At 35.7% G+C, this 18064-nt stretch overlaps 2 long non-coding RNA genes across 2 annotated transcripts; one reads left to right on the top strand and one right to left on the bottom strand.

Annotated features, from left to right (window-relative positions):
- The first annotated feature begins 379 nt into the window (after window positions 1-379).
- On the top strand, window positions 380-14706 carry LOC110724948. Its single transcript, XR_002512091.1, has 3 exons — window positions 380-873; window positions 12756-12862; window positions 13819-14706. It is a non-coding gene; the product is annotated as an uncharacterized LOC110724948 (long non-coding RNA).
- Window positions 14707-15167: 461 nt separating this feature from the next.
- LOC110724986 lies at window positions 15168-16365 on the bottom strand. The gene is made up of 2 exons (XR_002512117.1): window positions 15949-16365; window positions 15168-15393 (listed from the first exon to the last, which is right to left on the bottom strand). It is a non-coding gene; the product is annotated as an uncharacterized LOC110724986 (long non-coding RNA).
- Between the last annotated feature and the right edge of the window lie 1699 nt (window positions 16366-18064).

The following is an 18064-nucleotide window of genomic DNA, read 5'->3' as shown; positions in this document are numbered from 1 at the left end:
TTTTAGCTCATTAGTTCATAATTGCTTTTCCCCTTGGTGTATTATCATAGATTTTAATGAATTATTATGTATGATTGATAAAAGAGGAGGTACCCTTCCTACCTTAAATCGTTGTTTGAAATTACAACGTTTTGCTCACTTTCATAAAGAAATAATATTCCTCCTAGAGGAACAGTATTCTCTTAGAAAAACAAACAAATAATCATTTTGTCTACGAATGATTAGATTGAGTTTAGTTATTACTTCATAGTTACAAAACTTCTCGTATGCAACTTTATCTTACGAATATCTCTCTTGTTTGGATCATAGCCTTATTTGCTTATATTTGGACAATTGTAGTTTACATCATCTATCTTCTTTTCGTTTCCAAAATGTTTGGACGTTGGACACCAAGGCTAAGAATCTGATTATAAAGAACTGGAAACAGAAATATACACACTACTACAAAACGAGTGTCTTCTCGACGCTTAAGCCTCGTCGCTTAGGCATCAGCGTTAGGTGATAAATACAATATGCATGTCTTCTCGACGTCAACATTTATTTTTGACATAAATAAGCGTCGAGAACAACGCGTACAAGGCTCGTGAGTGCAATTTGCTCATTCCACAGTTTCAAAATTTCGGAAAACATAAAACTGCCCACAGAAACAAAACTTGAAAACCCTTTCACTTCTCACATCTTAACCCTAACTATTCATCTCTCCTCCATCGTACTAAATTCTTCAAAGTGATTCAGAAAATCATGGATTTTAATTACAGATCTTCAATTCGTTCCCCTTGCACTGCTCATAAATAATTTTGCTTGCTTAATTTTCTCTACTTGTCGGCTTTCAATGGTGTTTAATTTCGTCTTCTCTTTGCCGATAGAATTGAGGTACTTCCTTTCCTGTTGTCTTCAATTTTCTTTGAATTGAGTCTTGTAGATAGTTTGTAGAGTTTTTTACACAATAATTTTAAGAAATTATGGTTTGAAATGGGTTAGATACATGAGAAACAGATATTTTAGGGTTTCTTTATGTATATTTATTATGTTTGATTTTTTGCTACTGTTCAATTAATATTCTGGAAAACTAGCCTTCTTTTATTTTATGTTTGAATAAAGCAACACTTTATTTTGATTGTGTTAAAAGTTTTTGAGGTTCTATTTTGCAGATTTTAGGTAAAACTCTTATTTTAGATCTTTTTATGTTCTCTAAATTCAAATAGTCTACATATTTATATGATTTTGCATTAATTTTTTCCGAGGAGAATTTGAAATCAATCGGCAATGATAAAGGACTTTAAGTTTTTGAATCATGAGAGATTAGTGGATGGTTTTGAAACAAATGGCAAATTTTGTTCAAAAGTTGTTTAAACTAAGTTAGTGGGTCATGTTTAAAGTATTGTTTTGCTTGATTGCTATGTATACATGATGAACAAGGACTCAAGGAACAAGGGGTATTATAGTGGAATAAAACAAGGAAATTGCATGCATCTCAGCATTCAATAATTGATGGAGAGAGAGTGAGAAAGGTTACTGTTGAGCAATGTAGTGCGCAGTGAGGAAGGGGAGGATATGTGCTATAATTGTACTTCTAGTGCAACTTGGTGAAGTAGATTATTTAGTTATGGATTAGATTGGCTTAATATTGATGTCTCATAAAAAAAAAATTATTTTCACAATGGATATAAGAATTCTTTTGTTAGTGAGGTTTTGGTACTGTGTGAAAAAAGATATCTAAACGGTTAAATTATGGATCAAGTTGTATAAGTTTTACATTTAATCTGATACCACTTTTTAGCCTTTTTCTAATGGGCAATTTTTTTAATTGATGAATATTTCAACTTTTTAGAGGTAAAAGTAAACAAATTAAGTGATGAAATAGTTGACAACAATGAATGCCCATTATTTAATGGCACCAAATAGTTAAAAAGCAATTACTAATATGTATTTTTTTTCTTTATTACATTCATCGTTTACTTTTCAGGATCATATTTTTTATAAAGGACTTGCGCTAGAACTCTAAATATCTCTCACATCTTTGTTTGAGTTATAACATGTATTATCTTTTCAAGACTTTAAAGGTTACATTGTTGATGCTCGGTTTTTGAAAGGAACTAACTTTACTGGAATTTTATTCTCTATCTGTGGATATAATCTAGATGTTTGTTATTGGTTTGATGTTGTGCTAGTTATTAGATAGTCTATGATATTGAGGAGTTTATAGATGGGATCCATCTTTTGATGCTCTTAACGATTTACTATACTCTGGTATAATTTGATTTTTTATCATTCTTATACCCCTTTGTAGGGAATATTTTCAAGCCTTTAAAATCCCACTAGCTTGAACCCCACTGTGATCATACACTAAAGTACGGTGGCGTCCAAAAGGGAAGAAGATAGAGCAAAAGAGTCGCCAACAAGTTTTTAAGGAACTTGTAAACCGTTCACGAGGTGAAGGTTACACCCCTCAACGATCCAAGAGATCGTCAACTCCATAAGGTCATGAACCAAATAAGGGTTCGGGGATGATGGTACAAATCCAACCTAAAAGAGATTGAACCTGCCCTAATAATAGGCCTCTACTTTATTCTGCTCGTATTCATGTGCGCTTTCTGACTAACATACAATCAATAGGATTTAACCCTAAACCTGTTTAATCTATGTTGGTTGAATATTAATGCACAAATAAACTATTATTGGCGATCACTTGAAATTATAATCACAATTAACCCTAAACAAGATTATTAATTATCTTATCAAGCGTGATTGCAAATACCAATTCCCTTTAAACATGCAAGAAAGGTGATCAAGCAATAACAACGATAATAATGTATCAAGCAACATAATAATAATCAATAATCAATCATAATCATAAATGTAAATGTTAGGAAGAACATAGGAAGCATCATACTTTTAATCATACTTGATATTAAAGATACCCTAGACATGATACTAGGAATCAAAATAACAATCTAAACATGATATCTACATCATAATATCAATTAAACCATTAAAGTACTTACTTGGATGCCTCGTACCTCTTTCTAATTACAAAATACACACGTTAGTAACTTCAAAGAAAATAATAATCAAAACAATTAAATTAAATAATTGAAATAGAGATTTGGGACCAAACCCTCAGAAATTAAAACCTTTCACGTCTAGGGCGAAGGCAACTTCGAATATGGCTAGGTGTTTCTGGATCTTGTGAATGCGGAATTTTGTATGAAAAAGCAAGGTTTAGAAAAGAATTCTAAAGAATGAATGTTATTGAAAGTTGACGAATGAATGATGATGAATGAAGAGAATTAATGAATAATAATTGATGAATAATTTTGTGAATGAAGAGAGATGATAAAAGCTTAAGAATAAAGAGAATTGGTGAATGATAGATGTAGATGATCCCTGAAAACGGAGTTTTTGATACGATATTTATAGAGAAAATCAGCCAAAAAAGATAATTTATCAAAACAGAGTCTAAAGATCGCAAACCTAACTTGGCGCCAGCCTGGCTCATTGGCGCCAGGACCAGTGGCTGGCGTCTGGCGCCAAACTGGTTCTAGGCGCCAAGGCATGGGGTTGGACGCCAAACCGGCTTTTAACGCGTTTTCGAAATTCTGATAAAATTCCCGTACTAGAAGATAAAATAATATAATTTCAGTCGAAAATGCTATTTGATCTAATTAAAACTCTAAAGAATCCTAATTGATATAAGAATGATAAGACCTTTTAGAATGTTCTAGAAGACCAAAACCATTCCTAATTACATTAGGAATGATAAATCATATTAGGCCCTCCCCTAGATCATTGGGTCGTACTTAAAGCTCAAACCGGGCCCAATTTAGTAAATTGGTCATAACTTCCTCAATATTCATCGGAATTGGGCTTATAATATATCGTTGGAAAGGTCTTTGCAAGCCCATCCAACTACACCACTATTGGACCCATATCATGGACCAACCAAACTAGATTGACTTTTTTCTTAAAATAAAGTTTTCAAAAACAGAGAGAAGAGAAAAGAAAAGAAAAGAAATAAAACTTTCCGCAACACTAGACCTTTCCACACTTTCGTTTCATTCGATTATGATTCGACGTGAAAGGTACTCATCATCGGGTTTGGTTTTGGGGAGACACAAATGGGTGTCTACACCCTTATACCATATTCTATTTCTTGTGCATTTTAATACTCTATGCGATGATTGACTTATCAGGTCATGTTTTTGACATTCTTGCAGTCCCTCTGTGGAAATGGGTGTCTACAGAAGCCCCCACTTTGACTGAGTTTGGAGAAATGCAAGTTTCGAAAACGAAAGCCAAAGTATCGATAGGGACGGAGAATGATTCAGAACGTTCTGCGATCCTAAATCAATCTTATAACTCTGATACCTGCAAAACAATGTTAGTTAAACAGATAGAAGAGTTAAGAAACGCGTATCTTGCACCGTCGAGCACACGTCTCTGAAAGTAACCACATGTTGCCGCTGCTGTTGTTTTGACGACCTCCTGCAAGCTAGAGAATGCTATCCCGCTTGAAAACCTCTATGCCTTGTAACTGCTTCCAAATTAGAAGATTGCTTCGCCTGAAACTACCTTCTCCGCTGTGATAATATTCCACGTCCAAGGGAATATCTTCGAAAATTATTTCTCTTGAAATAATTCTCAGTTTTTTTGTGACAACCCTCCACAATCTAGGGAACGCCATCTTGCTGTTTGTTTTGACGATCTTCCACAATCTAGGGAACGCCGTCAATCAATGTTGCTACATCTTGAGCCTTTTCTTGAATCATAGTGACAACCTTTCCAATCATAGCAAAAGTCGTCGAAGATTGCCCATCTCGTGCTATCTTCTCAAATCTCGGGTGACAACCTCCACAATCTTAGCGAATGTCGTCGAAGACCGCCCATCTCGTGCTATCTTCTCAAATCTTGGGTGACAACCTCCACAATCTTAGCGAATGCCGTCGAAGACCGCCCATCTCGTGCTATCTTCTCAAATCTTTGGTGACAACTTCCGCAATCTTAGCGAATGCCGTCGAAGATAACTTTACTTGAAGTCATCCTCAGTTGTTGCGATAATATTCCAAAGAAAATTAACGAAGACCAACGCTTGTCGATCTTTAAAGCTCGTTCGAACTTTGCTTCCGCTATGTCTATACGTCGGCGCTCTCGTTGCTTTGAACCTATACGTCGGTGTCCTTTTGCGAATGAACCAGTATGTCGGTGCTTTTTGTTAATGAGCCAATTCTTAGGCGCCTTAAGCTAAGTGAGACGATCTTTCATCAGGTCGATCACTTATTTGCTTTTGTAATCAAATCGACTACTCAATCATGTCAATACTACTAATAGGGGCTAACTCGCGTACCAAGGAACCCAAAAATATATTGCAGAAGGCTAGCACAACCTCAACAGGTGGCTGGCTGCTTTGGCGTCGCTGAAAATCAATCAGCGCCAAACTTATGGCATTAGCGCCAGGCGCTTGAATTGGCGTCTGCCGCCAATCACAGAAAGTGACGCCAACGCCTAGGGACTGGCGCCAGCACGGATTCTCCTTTAAATTCAATTTTCCGTTCTTATTTCTTGCTCTGTTTGTCGCGAACGCTGCGATAGGGTCTTCCCTGTTTTGCTGCACCTGTATTTATTTTGACTATTGAACTTTGCCAATCTCTTTAATCATCTTAGGGTTGACCTAAGGCTTAACGTTGCTTGACTCATTGACTTGACACGACTCAAGGTATAAACTTGACTCGCTGATTGACTGACTCGTGGTTGACTCGACTCGAAGTAACATGACACGTGTGACTCATGACTCGTGTGTGCATTGTAAAGTGATCGTACGACTCGAAAATGCAAAAAGCAAAAATTTTCCGTCATTTTTGTGGAGGGTACCGACTTTCTCCCGAAAAAGAAAGACGTGAAAAAGAAAATCAAAAGTTTGAAGATGCATGTTGAATGAGCTTAGTCAAATGTCATTCGATACTATCTCTCAAGGTGCAAGGATTAATCCATCCTAGGCTATCTCAATGGTTGACTCCATGATGAAAGTATTTGGGTAACTTAGGCACGGAGGCTAAGCACTTCATACTTCGTGATGCAATGACAATTATGAGTGATAAGCGATTTGACAAGGCATGCTTCAGCGTTGTGTTAAGATTTCGTGACAAAGGGTTCCTAAAGGAAGTATATTCGGTCATGAATCTGTGCGGTGTGTGAAAGTGACACTAAAGCTAGGCCGCAAGAGCTAAGTGTGGAAAAATATATTATTGAAAAGAGTCAAACGGTGGTGACTCTTAGGCTAGGTAAGCTAATAATGTAGGGATCAAGCCCCCAAGTCTAGCTCTAAAAGAATAGGGATGAGCATAGGGGATTCCTTGATATGATCATGGTGTAAGTGTGTGAATGTGAATATGAATGCATGTTTATTACGGCCGCACCTCGATGTGAGGTTGCCTACGTATCCATTAGGAATCAGGCCGAACGTAGCTCTAGCCGAACCTCGCACAAGTGTGTGTATACCTCAAAAAGGTCTTTTTAAGGGTTGTAACGTGGTTAGGCTAAAGGTTTAAAGAAGAAGGGAATAAAGGCTCAAGACCCTAGATAAGCCCCAAAGGTGTGCAACCTTGCTTTTGAATATTTGTATTTTCATGCTTGAGGTTTTCTACTCTTCTTTTTTTTTAGCTCTTTCTTTTGCTTTAGCATTTATTTTATTTTAATAAGTGTGGGCAATCTCGATCATGCGGTCTATCACTCACTTGGCATTCATGTTTCTCAGGCACGGTACCGAGTATTCGATAAGAGACGCTATCTGAGACATGTTCTTATCGAAGATACTTTCATATCAAAGACATTGGAACACTTACCCTTTTGTACACTTGTTTTCGTTTTTTTATTATTGCTTATTTTTTTGCTATTGCTTTCTTTTGAATTTGCTCAAGCTTTCTTTAGAATTGCATAAGTTACACACCATCCCATCCCAAGGTTAGGTAGATGTAGGTTGAAAAAAGAAGGGTCTATCGTTAGACGAGGCTCAAAGTGGTTTATGAAGAAAGGATTGTATAATTGAAAGGCGAAAGGAGATATGATGTGGCTACAAGGGGTGCCTCAAATCATTGGTATACCTTGTGCTTAATTCGACATGGATTATTTTTTTTTTTTTTTTTTTTTGCAATGCAATGTGATGATCATATGCAAGGAAATAAGTGCTCATTTTATTAAAGGAAAAGAAAGAAAAACTACAAAAATAATCTAAAGGAAAAGAAAAGGTGCCTATGCTAGACTTATTGGGGAAAGAAAAGATGAAAACGAAATAGAAAAAGAGGCCATGAAATCTTGTCGTTGCAGCTCGCCTCTTGTCTTGTGTCATTCGCTTCATCATCACCCAGTCTTCTCGCTAGCTAGAGGCAATGGGACCTTGTTTGCTTCTATGAGGTCTTGAATGAGATTTTGAAACCTGTAGCATTCATCAGTGGTATGACCGTTTCCTCGATGGTACTTGCAATAGGAATTTGGATTCCATCTCGAAGATCGATTTTCTGGTGTTGGATCCTCGGTAGGGCCAATAGGTTTGATTAATCCTCGATCATAAAGACGATCGAAAGAAGCATCGTAGGTCATTCCAATGGGTGTGAACTCTCGCCTGGGTTTCCTTTTAAATCCTTGATTATCCATGGCTAAGACGTCATTATGGTCAAAGGTACCAACATTATTGCTAGAGTGGGCGTTTTTGGAAGAAGAAGGATTGTCGCTCTTCTTTCCTTTCCAGCCACCGTGGTTACTATTGTTAGTAGCTTTTTGCTTTGCGAGGTCATCTTCGATCTCGATACCTACGTCATAGACGGCCTTGAAAGTATTCAAGTTGTGTTGATATTTTAAGTGCTTTGAATACTTTTCTTGGAGATTCTTGATAAACATCCTCACGGATTCTTTTTCAGTGGGGACCTCAAACATCTTGGCGGAAGTTTCCCTCCACTTATTAAAGAAAGAAGTAAAGCCTTCATTCTCTTTTTGTCTTAGCATCTCAAGTTGTCTATGGTCGGTTTCAACTTGGATATTGCACTTGTACCTATCAATGAAAGCATTCACTATTGATTCCCAGGTAGAGGTTTTTTCCTTGTCAAGGGAGAAAAACCATTGTTGGCAAACGGTTTCAAGAGATAGTGGAAACAAAGAGGAAAAAACCTTCTTATTGATACCCTTAATGTTCATTATTGTTTCAAAAGCTCTTATATGGAAGTAAGGGTTATCTGTTGCCTTGAATTTGGGGATGTCAGTGGCGTTGAACTTATGCGGAAGAAGTTCCTTGTCCAGCGAGACCCCTTGCGAACTCATGCCCTGAAATTTATAGTCACTAGATAGCTTGCTTAGACTCTCTTGCATGAGATCCATCCGTTGTTGCTTCACGGGATCATTGACCTTAAGTGTGAGGAGCTTCAGTGTTTCAGTCATGGTAACCAATTGGTTCCTAAGCTCGTTGACTTCTTCTTGAGTTGCCATTACCTTTTTAGCCTTCCTCTTTTGACGAATCGGTTTATCAAAAAGCTAGACCTGAATAAAGAGGTTGTCCTTGATTAATCGCCCTTCTCTCCTCGACCAAGTACTGTGGAAAAGGAAATTGGGGATATTTATTGTTAATTATTTGACTCAAACTTTATTCAACATGCAATGGATGGAGGAGGTGAAGAAAGATCGGAATAGAATGTAAAAGAAGATTGAGATGGAGGGATATGAAGGATTAGGAGTAGAATGTACCGCAACTCAAATGACGGAAAAGACCGACTCATGCATGAACCTAAGACATGGCCATGGTGATGTATACTCAAAGTGTGTGCTAAGACTAGTGAGTGTAGGTGACATGTTAAGACTCGTGTCATGACCATGTGGCTAGATTATGTGACCAAGACTCGATTAATGACTTGACAAGATGTTATTGACAGCGAAAATTAACCGAATTAATTAGTAAACTGGTTAATTAGACCCTAGGTGATGACTCGACAAATAATCCGAACTGTCGGCCAAGCGACAGGACTGGCGTCACACTATGGTGGTTGGCGCCAGACTTTTTAGTAAATGTCTGGCGCTACACACCATACAGGGGCGCTACAGCTCAGACTTTGGCGCCAACATTGGAGCTTTGGTCTGGGACTGTTTTCGGTATTATTAGTCAACTGGGGTATGCCTAAAGTCGTACTAGGTCAATTCCGATTAAAAAGAAAATTTATTGACTCAAATTAATTAATTAATTAATTAGGTAAAGTTCTTTAAGTCATTAATTTTAATCTCAACACAAATCAACAAACGGTTAAGAGAAACATAGAATATATATGCACAACAAATAATGCACAATTAGTCAAGTAGGCACAATATGATGCAATGAGTTCGCAACCTAACCATGGCTCTAGTTCTCTAAAGTTCGGGATATGGTTTAGTCAAATAGGGTCCATGGTTAATTGTCCAGATGCACCGCGCAGAAGCCTAACCGTGAAGGGTTAGCGCGTGTGGATAGGACACCGCGAGTTTTTAGAAAAAACTCACTTCCATGTTTTGGTGAATTCAACCTCTCAGATGTACCCTTTGTTGCCAGGAGCGTTCAATCGGGTAGATAGAGCATGAATTCCCAGAGGGTTATGTCCATATGTAGAACACATATGGGTTTCAGAAAAGTGAGAAAAAATTCAATCAGGAAGCAGGATCGAGCAAACAATACGAAAAACCGGTCGAAATTAGAACGCATATTTCTGGCTCGGTATTGGGGGAAATTGGCGCCAGCAAACAGAGACTGGCGCCAACTTTTAACTGTAGCGCCTGGCGCCAATACTGGCGTCTGGCGCTACGACTAAAATGTTAGCGCCAAGCTCTGGCCCCTGACGCTACTTCCCACATGCCTCAGCAGCTTTCCGTGCTCAATAAAATCATCCAGTTTCGCGCGGTGTTATTTCAGTCCTAGTTGTGAAAGACATTTCTCAAATTTCCTACGTGTAAAATCCTATGTTTTTGACTCATTACGGATGGTCTTTCCAATGAGAACCTTTTTATGCATATGACAATAATGTTAATCAAAATTACGCACATGAAATACTTAGAACTTTTCGAGTCTCATCCACTCATTCTAAATCATTGCCGAAACAAATTCAGGAATTAAAATAGAAATCCTCCCCAGTGGAGTCGCCAAAAACTGTAGGGAATAGTTTCAAGCCTTTAAAATCCCACTAGCTTGAACCCCACTGTGATCATACACTAAAGTACGGTGGCGTCCAAAAGGGAAGAAGATAGAGCAAAAGAGTCGCCAACAAGTTTTTAAGGAACTTGTAAACCGTTCACAAGGTGAAGGTTACACCCCTCAACGATCCAAGAGATCGTCAACTCCATAAGGTCATGAACCAAATAAGGGTTCGGGGATGATGGTACAAATCCAACCTAAAAGAGATTGAACCTGCCCTAATAATAGGCCTCTACTTTATTCTGCTCGTATTCATGTGCGCTTTCTGACTAACATACAATCAATAGGATTTAACCCTAAACCTGTTTAATCTATGTTGGTTGAATATTAATGCACAAATAAACTATTATTGGCGATCACTTGAAATTATAATCACAATTAACCCTAAACAAGATTATTAATTATCTTATCAAGCGTGATTGCAAATACCAATTCCCTTTAAACATGCAAGAAAGGTGATCAAGCAATAACAACGATAATAATGTATCAAGCAACATAATAATAATCAATAATCAATCATAATCATAAATGTAAATGTTAGGAAGAACATAGGAAGCATCATACTTTTAATCATACTTGATATTAAAGATACCCTAGACATGATACTAGGAATCAAAATAACAATCTAAACATGATATCTACATCATAATATCAATTAAACCATTAAAGTACTTACTTGGATGCCTCGTACCTCTTTCTAATTACAAAATACACACGTTAGTAACTTCAAGGAAAATAATAATCAAAACAATTAAATTAAATAATTGAAATAGAGATTTGGGACCAAACCCTCAGAAATTAAAACCTTTCACGTCTAGGGCGAAGGCAACTTCGAATATGGCTAGGTGTTTCTGGATCTTGTGAATGCGGAATTTTGTATGAAAAAGCAAGGTTTAGAAAAGAATGCTAAAGAATGAATGTTATTGAAAGTTGACGAATGAATGATGATGAATGAAGAGAATTAATGAATAATAATTGATGAATAATTTTGTGAATGAAGAGAGATGATAAAAGCTTAAGAATAAAGAGAATTGGTGAATGATAGATGTAGATGATCCCTGAAAACGGAGTTTTTGATACGATATTTATAGAGAAAATCAGCCAAAAAAGATAATTTATCAAAACAGAGTCTGAAGATCGCAAACCTAACTTGGCGCCAGCCTGGCTCATTGGCGCCAGGACCAGTGGCTAGCGCCAGGCGCCAATGGCTGGTTCCAGGCGCCAAGGCCTGGGGTTGGACGCCAAACCGGCTTTTAACGCGTTTTCGAAATTCTGATAAAATTCCCGTACTAGAAGATAAAATAATATAATTTCAGTCGAAAATGCTATTTGATCTAATTAAAACTCTAAAGAATCCTAATTGAATTAAGAATGATAAGACCTTCTAGAATGTTCTAGAAGACCAAAACCATTCCTAATTACATTAGGAATGATAAATCATATTAGGCCCTTCCCTAAATCATTGGGCCGTACTTAAAGCTCAAACCGAGCCCAGTTTAGTAAATTGGCCATAACTTCCTTAATATTCATCGGAATTGGGCTTATAATATATCGTTGGAAAGGTCTTTGCAAGCCTCATCCAACTACACCACTATTGGACCCATATCATGGACCAACCAAACTGGATTGGCTGTTTTCTTAAAATAAAGTTTTCAAAAACAGAGAGAAGAGAAAAGGAAAGAAAAGAAATAAAACTTTCCGCAACACTAGACCTTTCCACACTTTCGTTTCATTCGATTATGATTCGACGAGGTACTCATCATCGGGTTTGGTTTTGGGGAGACACAAATGGGTGTCTACACCCTTATACCATATTCTATTTCTTGTGCATTTTAATACTCTATGCGATGATTGACTTATCAGGTCATGTTTTTGACATTCTTGCAGTCCCTCTGTGGAAATTTGATTGATTTATCTGGTCATGCTCTTGACATACAGTTCTCATGCCTCTTAGCATTATATCCACACTAAACACTCTATACAATTTGTCTATAATTTTTTAATTGATGGAGTTGCTCTGATGTGCTTCATTGAATTAGTTGTTTCTTTTCTTTGGCAAGATGACTTGACTACAACACTGGTGCAACAATGTTGCCAGTCCCAGTTTACTATTCAGAGAATCGTTGAGATTCTTGGTGATAATGAGGCAAAGTAGTCTTTTTATCCTTAAAAGTTTAGAAATTAAATGGAGTGTGTAAAACTTATATGGAAGTAGCCTTTTTATCCTAGCCTGAGTCTTCAGATACATGAAGGGTGAAGGACCATATTGCAACTTAAGAGTTCCCTTCATACGATAATTTTCTTATACATCTGTACACTAAGACACATTGCTAAAGATCTTTTGAAAAGTATACTTACATATTCACTTGTGCTTACTTTTATCTGTGTCATTACTTAATTTTCTTGCTTGTTAATTTTCCTGCCCATTATTAACATGCGAACTGCTCTAATGTGACCCATTTTGACTTGTTATTTGAGTGAAAAACCTTTGTTAGCTTCTAATAATACCTATTTCTAGACTTCCTATTTTTTCTCACTTGCACATTATTTTATGTTGCAGGTTCCCGTGAATAATGTTCAGACGTATGGCGATTTACGAAATGTACTGATGAAAAGGATCGTTCTTGCTGCCTTGCATTTCTGGATTAACTCCTGGCGTGATACAAGGTGCATTAATCTTAATATTTTGCTATTTTATTGTTTGATGTCTCACTCTTATAAATCTATTCCTGTGGTTATCTTAGAAATGTTGTCATTTGCTGAGAAAATTTTTTATATTTGAAAAATTTATGCTAGTGTTAGTGACTGTGTTACTACAAGATGTGGGTGAGCTCTTTAATCTTTATGCTCCTGATTCTATGTATTTCCATTGCTCTTTAACTTCTTCATTACTGCATAGGGTGCCACATTAAGCTCTAGGTAGAGCATATGAGCAATGCTTCTTTGATCAAGGTTCTAGTGCTTGCTTTAGAGTTAGAAAGGATTTGATTTGTTACTGGCCTGTTTATGTCATATGTATACTTTACTTAAAATTTAAATCAGCATGTTGCTTCTTTGCATTTTGTACTATATATACTGATCTTTGGGTTTTGTCTTTTTTTTTTGTTTTGCTTTATGTGTCTGATTGTATCTAGTGAATGTCCTTTTAGATTATCTCTATTTTAGGCTAATGTTTGAAATTTTGTTTATTTTTTGTGTGATAAGTCATATGGCAGCATCTTAAGCTACTACTCTTTATATTAAAATTAAAACTAGTAGGTGAAAGCTTAAGAATTCTTTAACTAACTTGGACACATTTTATTATTTAACTTTTGTAGAGATTAAGAAAATTAAAATTTTCTATATAATGCTAGATATTGATATAAATTTTTTTGGATCTCAAACTCTCCTGTGTATATAACCTTACATTAGATCCACTACTACATAAGGGTAAAATTATTTCTGCTAGGATTGCAGTCCATTAACTATCTTTAAAGCTCTAATTTTGTTAGTGTAGTATATAATATATGATTGCTGTTCTGTTGGGACTATAATCCACTAATTAATACAATGTTTTACTCGACCAACAAAAATATATGGCAAAATTTTAACTTCTAGCTTTGACATGCTTGTTATTGGTGCAGGATATTGTTGTGATTATTTTATACGTCCCAGACTACGTACATCAAAGTTATTAATTAAGTGGTTCGATGAAGACATAGTAGCTCCAAATTCGATTGTGAGAAGCAACAATTTTTTCGATAAAGGTGGAGAATTACAATCAAACATTTGTATTTATTGTCAGTTGTTTAAGAGAAGAATATGGATTACTATACATAAAATGTATTTGTACTTTTCTTTTATCATTCTAGCTTGATTACATCAATAGTGTCAGAATATAATAAGTTGTACTTTTCTTGGATTATGAATAAAATTTAATTAGAGTAAAAATGTCTTTTGATTTGTTTAACTCTTACATTGAATATCTATGCTAGTTATATTTATTTTTAGTTAATAAATTAAATTTTATTTTTGCTGAAAAAAATATTCTACACATTGGATATTTTATACAAAATTTGGACTAGAAACAGCGTCGCGAAGTTTTAAAATATAGACATTAAAAATCGTCGATAAAATATAGGACATATAACATATATAAAACTAAGGAAATTTTAGAAAATAACACCACAAAAAAACACAAATTTTGATTATAACACCAAAAAATTTAAAATTTTGATTATAACACCACAAAAATACCAAAAAATTTGATTTCACCACCACTTTCTAACGCCATCCAAAAAACCGTTAGTGAGCCCCAAGAAGTACACGTGTCAGATGTATATTGGATTAAAAAAAAGGAAAAATAAAAAATGAAAAACCCTAAAATCCAAACCCAGCCACCGTACTGACCATCAGCGTCAGTTTCTACTGCTCACTGCCGCCGCTGGTTCGCCCAGTCAACCACCCTCGACCCCCGACCACCTGAACGACGCACCACCCTAATCCTTAAACGTCGTACCCAGCTTGGCCTCACCCCAACTCCGATTTAATTCGAAATCTGGAAACGGGTTAGGGTTCAGGTGAGGGCGGTTTTTGGTTGGTGTGGGTTGGGGTTTCGATGACGGTTTTGGGTAACACTACTACAAAATTGACCAAAGAAACCATATCAAAATGGCCAAAGAGACTACCTTAGGGGTGATCTCTAGCTCACAAGTCTCTTTGGCCTAAGAGACCATTTCATCAAAAGTGGTCTCTTGGTTTAAAAAGAGAGACCACTTATTTAGAATAGATGGTCTCAGTTTTTCAAAATTTGAGACCACCTATTTCAAATAGGTGATCTCAGTTTTTCAAATTATGAGACCACCTATTTCAAATAGGTGGTCTCGGTTTTTCAAAAAATGAGTTATCTATTTGAAATAGGTGGTCTCTTTCTTTCTTTTTTTATTAAAAAAAAATTAATCGTATTTTAATATATATATATATATAATATTAATTAAACAAAAAAATACAATTCCTATACTTGTTACACTTACAACAAAGTACAAGTAGTCTATACTTTATACAAAACCCATACTTAAAACATACTCACAAATATTACAATCAATATCTTATAAAATAATTTACAAAACCCACTTCAACCTACACCACTCCTTCATAATCGCCTATGCCAAATTCCGTGAGTTTGAAGAGTAGGCATATTGAGACCTGAATTTACAACTCTGAAACAACAAAAGGGAAAAAAAATTAGAAATATATGAACAAGGATTTCAAATTAAAATTTCAATTTTAATATCAACCTTTCAATCAAATGGAAAATATATTAGTAGGGTCAGCGGTTTGAAGCCATTTAAATAGGTGTTGACCAGTTTTAATAGACCATAACTCCATAATCTATATTAATGTATAATCCATAACCCATAATCCATTTCATGGTGCCGTTTGTGAACTTTCTTAGTAGGGTCAGACATAAATTTTCCTCATTGAATATTCAAATTAAACTATAGAGTACAAAATTCACCAAAAAGCATAAAAACCAAATAAATCAACCGATAAAACGGCAGTAGCAAAATGAACTTCAAATTCAACAAAGCCAAAATAACCGCAATTTCTTATTCAATTGCTTTACATACTGTCAATATATAACCTTCCCATTAAACTCAACATGCATCAATTTCCCTCACTGTATAACTGAAACAAATCATCAAATAGCACAAAATCCATAAAAATCAACAAAAAAAAACACAATGAATCAAAAACGAAGGAGAGAGAAAGACCTAAGATGCTTGAAAGTGACAGAAAGATCGGCAACATGAGATTTAATTTTGAGAAAAGCCATAACTTCGGAGTTGCGCTTGATATTCTCGATTCGCTGGAGTTAGTACTCCGTCATTTGATCGAAATCCGCCATTGCAGCCGGCGAAGAGAGAGAAAGACAAGGATGAATAAGTGATTCTACTCTAAAATATGGTGATTTTTATGCCGTGTTTAATTGATTCGACATAAACACACCTTGAAGTTTAACCTCCATTGTTGTAGATTAAAGAAATAGGTGGGGTGAGACTTGAGAGTGGGTATTTGAGAGATGAAAGAGATAGAGAGTATAGAGGAGAGTGGAGGGTGGCGGCTACTCAAATGAGAGTAAAATATATAGTAACCCTAATTAAAATGGTAAAGTGAATTCCAGTTAGAAAATAAACTTTAAAAAAAAAAAGGTAAATGGGTGTCTCCTAAATAAATATTTTTTTTATTTAATTAAGGAGAGACCATATCTCCTAAATAAATGGTGTTTTTTTTATTTAATTAATTAAAAATAAGGAGAGACCACTTCTTTTAAATAGATGGTCTCCTCCATTATTTATTTATTTAATTAATAAAAGGAGAGACCACTTATCCTAAATAAATGGTCTTTCTTTCATTTATTTTATTCATTAATAAAAGGAGAGACCACTTATCTTATATAAAGGGTCTCTCTCTTTATTTATTTATTTGATTAAAAAAAAGAGATCATTTATTTAAAATATTGGGTCTCATGAAACCAAGAGACCACATATTTAATTAAATGATCTCTTGTTTGAGGTCTCTTTGGCCAATTTTGTAGTAGTGTAAGAGAGAGGATAATCGGCAACGATGATGGTGTGGGAGAGGATTTCGGCGATGTGGGTGGTTTTTGGGTTGTGTGGGAGTTGATTTCGTCGAAGCTGGTGGTTTTTGGGTTGGTGCGGGTGAGAATTTTGGCGACGTGGGTGGTTTTCGGGGAGGGGGAAGGTAAAATACGGCAGCGTGGGTGGTTTTGCCGATTTTGGTGGAGGCAAATGGGTGTCGGCGACCTGGGTTACGGTGTTGGCGGCTGAGGTAAGGTGGCGCTGGTGGTGGAGCTAGCTAGGTTAAGGATTTTTTTTTTTCTTTTTATTAATTCAATTTTTTAAACCTATAGACTATTGACACGTGTCAAATTATGGCCCCACTAACGGATTTTATCCAAGAATTCGTTAAGTGGTGGTGAAATCAAATTTGTGAGTTTTTTTTTGTGGTGTTATAAGCAAAATTTTAAATTTTGTGGTGTTATAATCAAAATTTGTGCTTTTTTGTGGTGTTATTTTCTAAAATTTCCTAAAACTAATGTCATAAAAAAGCGTCGCAATTATGTGATTATAGACAAGAAAAAGCGTTGCCAAATCTGAGAAAGTGCGCGAACTGACACATATTTCGACACTTTGTATAGAAATTTGGACAATAAAAAGCATCGAGAATTGCGACGCTTTTTGGGGTCCAACAAATTTCTCAACTCACTTATTTGTGACGTTTTTTATAAGCGTCGAGAAAAATATTTTTGACGCTTTTTTGTGTCGAAAATAATTCTTAAAAGCGTCTAAAAAGCATGGAATTTTTAGTAGTGACATGCTCTCGATTTTAATGTATTGTGCAAAAATTATTACGACTAAAAATTGATTTAAAACATTGGAATTTCCATAAGTATAGGAAAATTCAAAAATAAATTGTCTATTAACCAAGATAAGTTACAAAATGAGGAACTACAGCTTCAACAATTTCCCAAAAATCATCATATCGAAAAATATCTAAATCGTCTAATTAAACAACGTGAAAAACCACTCCTTTTTTGCCCAAAAATACTGAGGTAAATAATATGCCAAAAAAATGGTTAACGTTGGTGATTGAAACACTAAATTTTTCATGAAATGATGAAAATAAGAAAAATAAAAACTCAGATTTTCAGGCTATGTAATGAAGTTGATCAATGGGTTGAGAAACCAATAGATATTACTCACCTTATTTTTTAAAATAATTTTCAAATAGATTCAAGTCAGATCACCCAATCTCTTGTAATATGTCCATTCCTTGGATACAACCACGTATTACTTGGGAAGACAA

Source organism: Chenopodium quinoa, unplaced genomic scaffold (assembly GCF_001683475.1).
Source record: "Chenopodium quinoa cultivar QQ74 unplaced genomic scaffold, ASM168347v1, whole genome shotgun sequence".
Lineage (NCBI taxonomy): Eukaryota > Viridiplantae > Streptophyta > Magnoliopsida > Caryophyllales > Amaranthaceae > Chenopodium > Chenopodium quinoa.
This window is presented reverse-complemented; position numbering and strand designations above follow the sequence as displayed.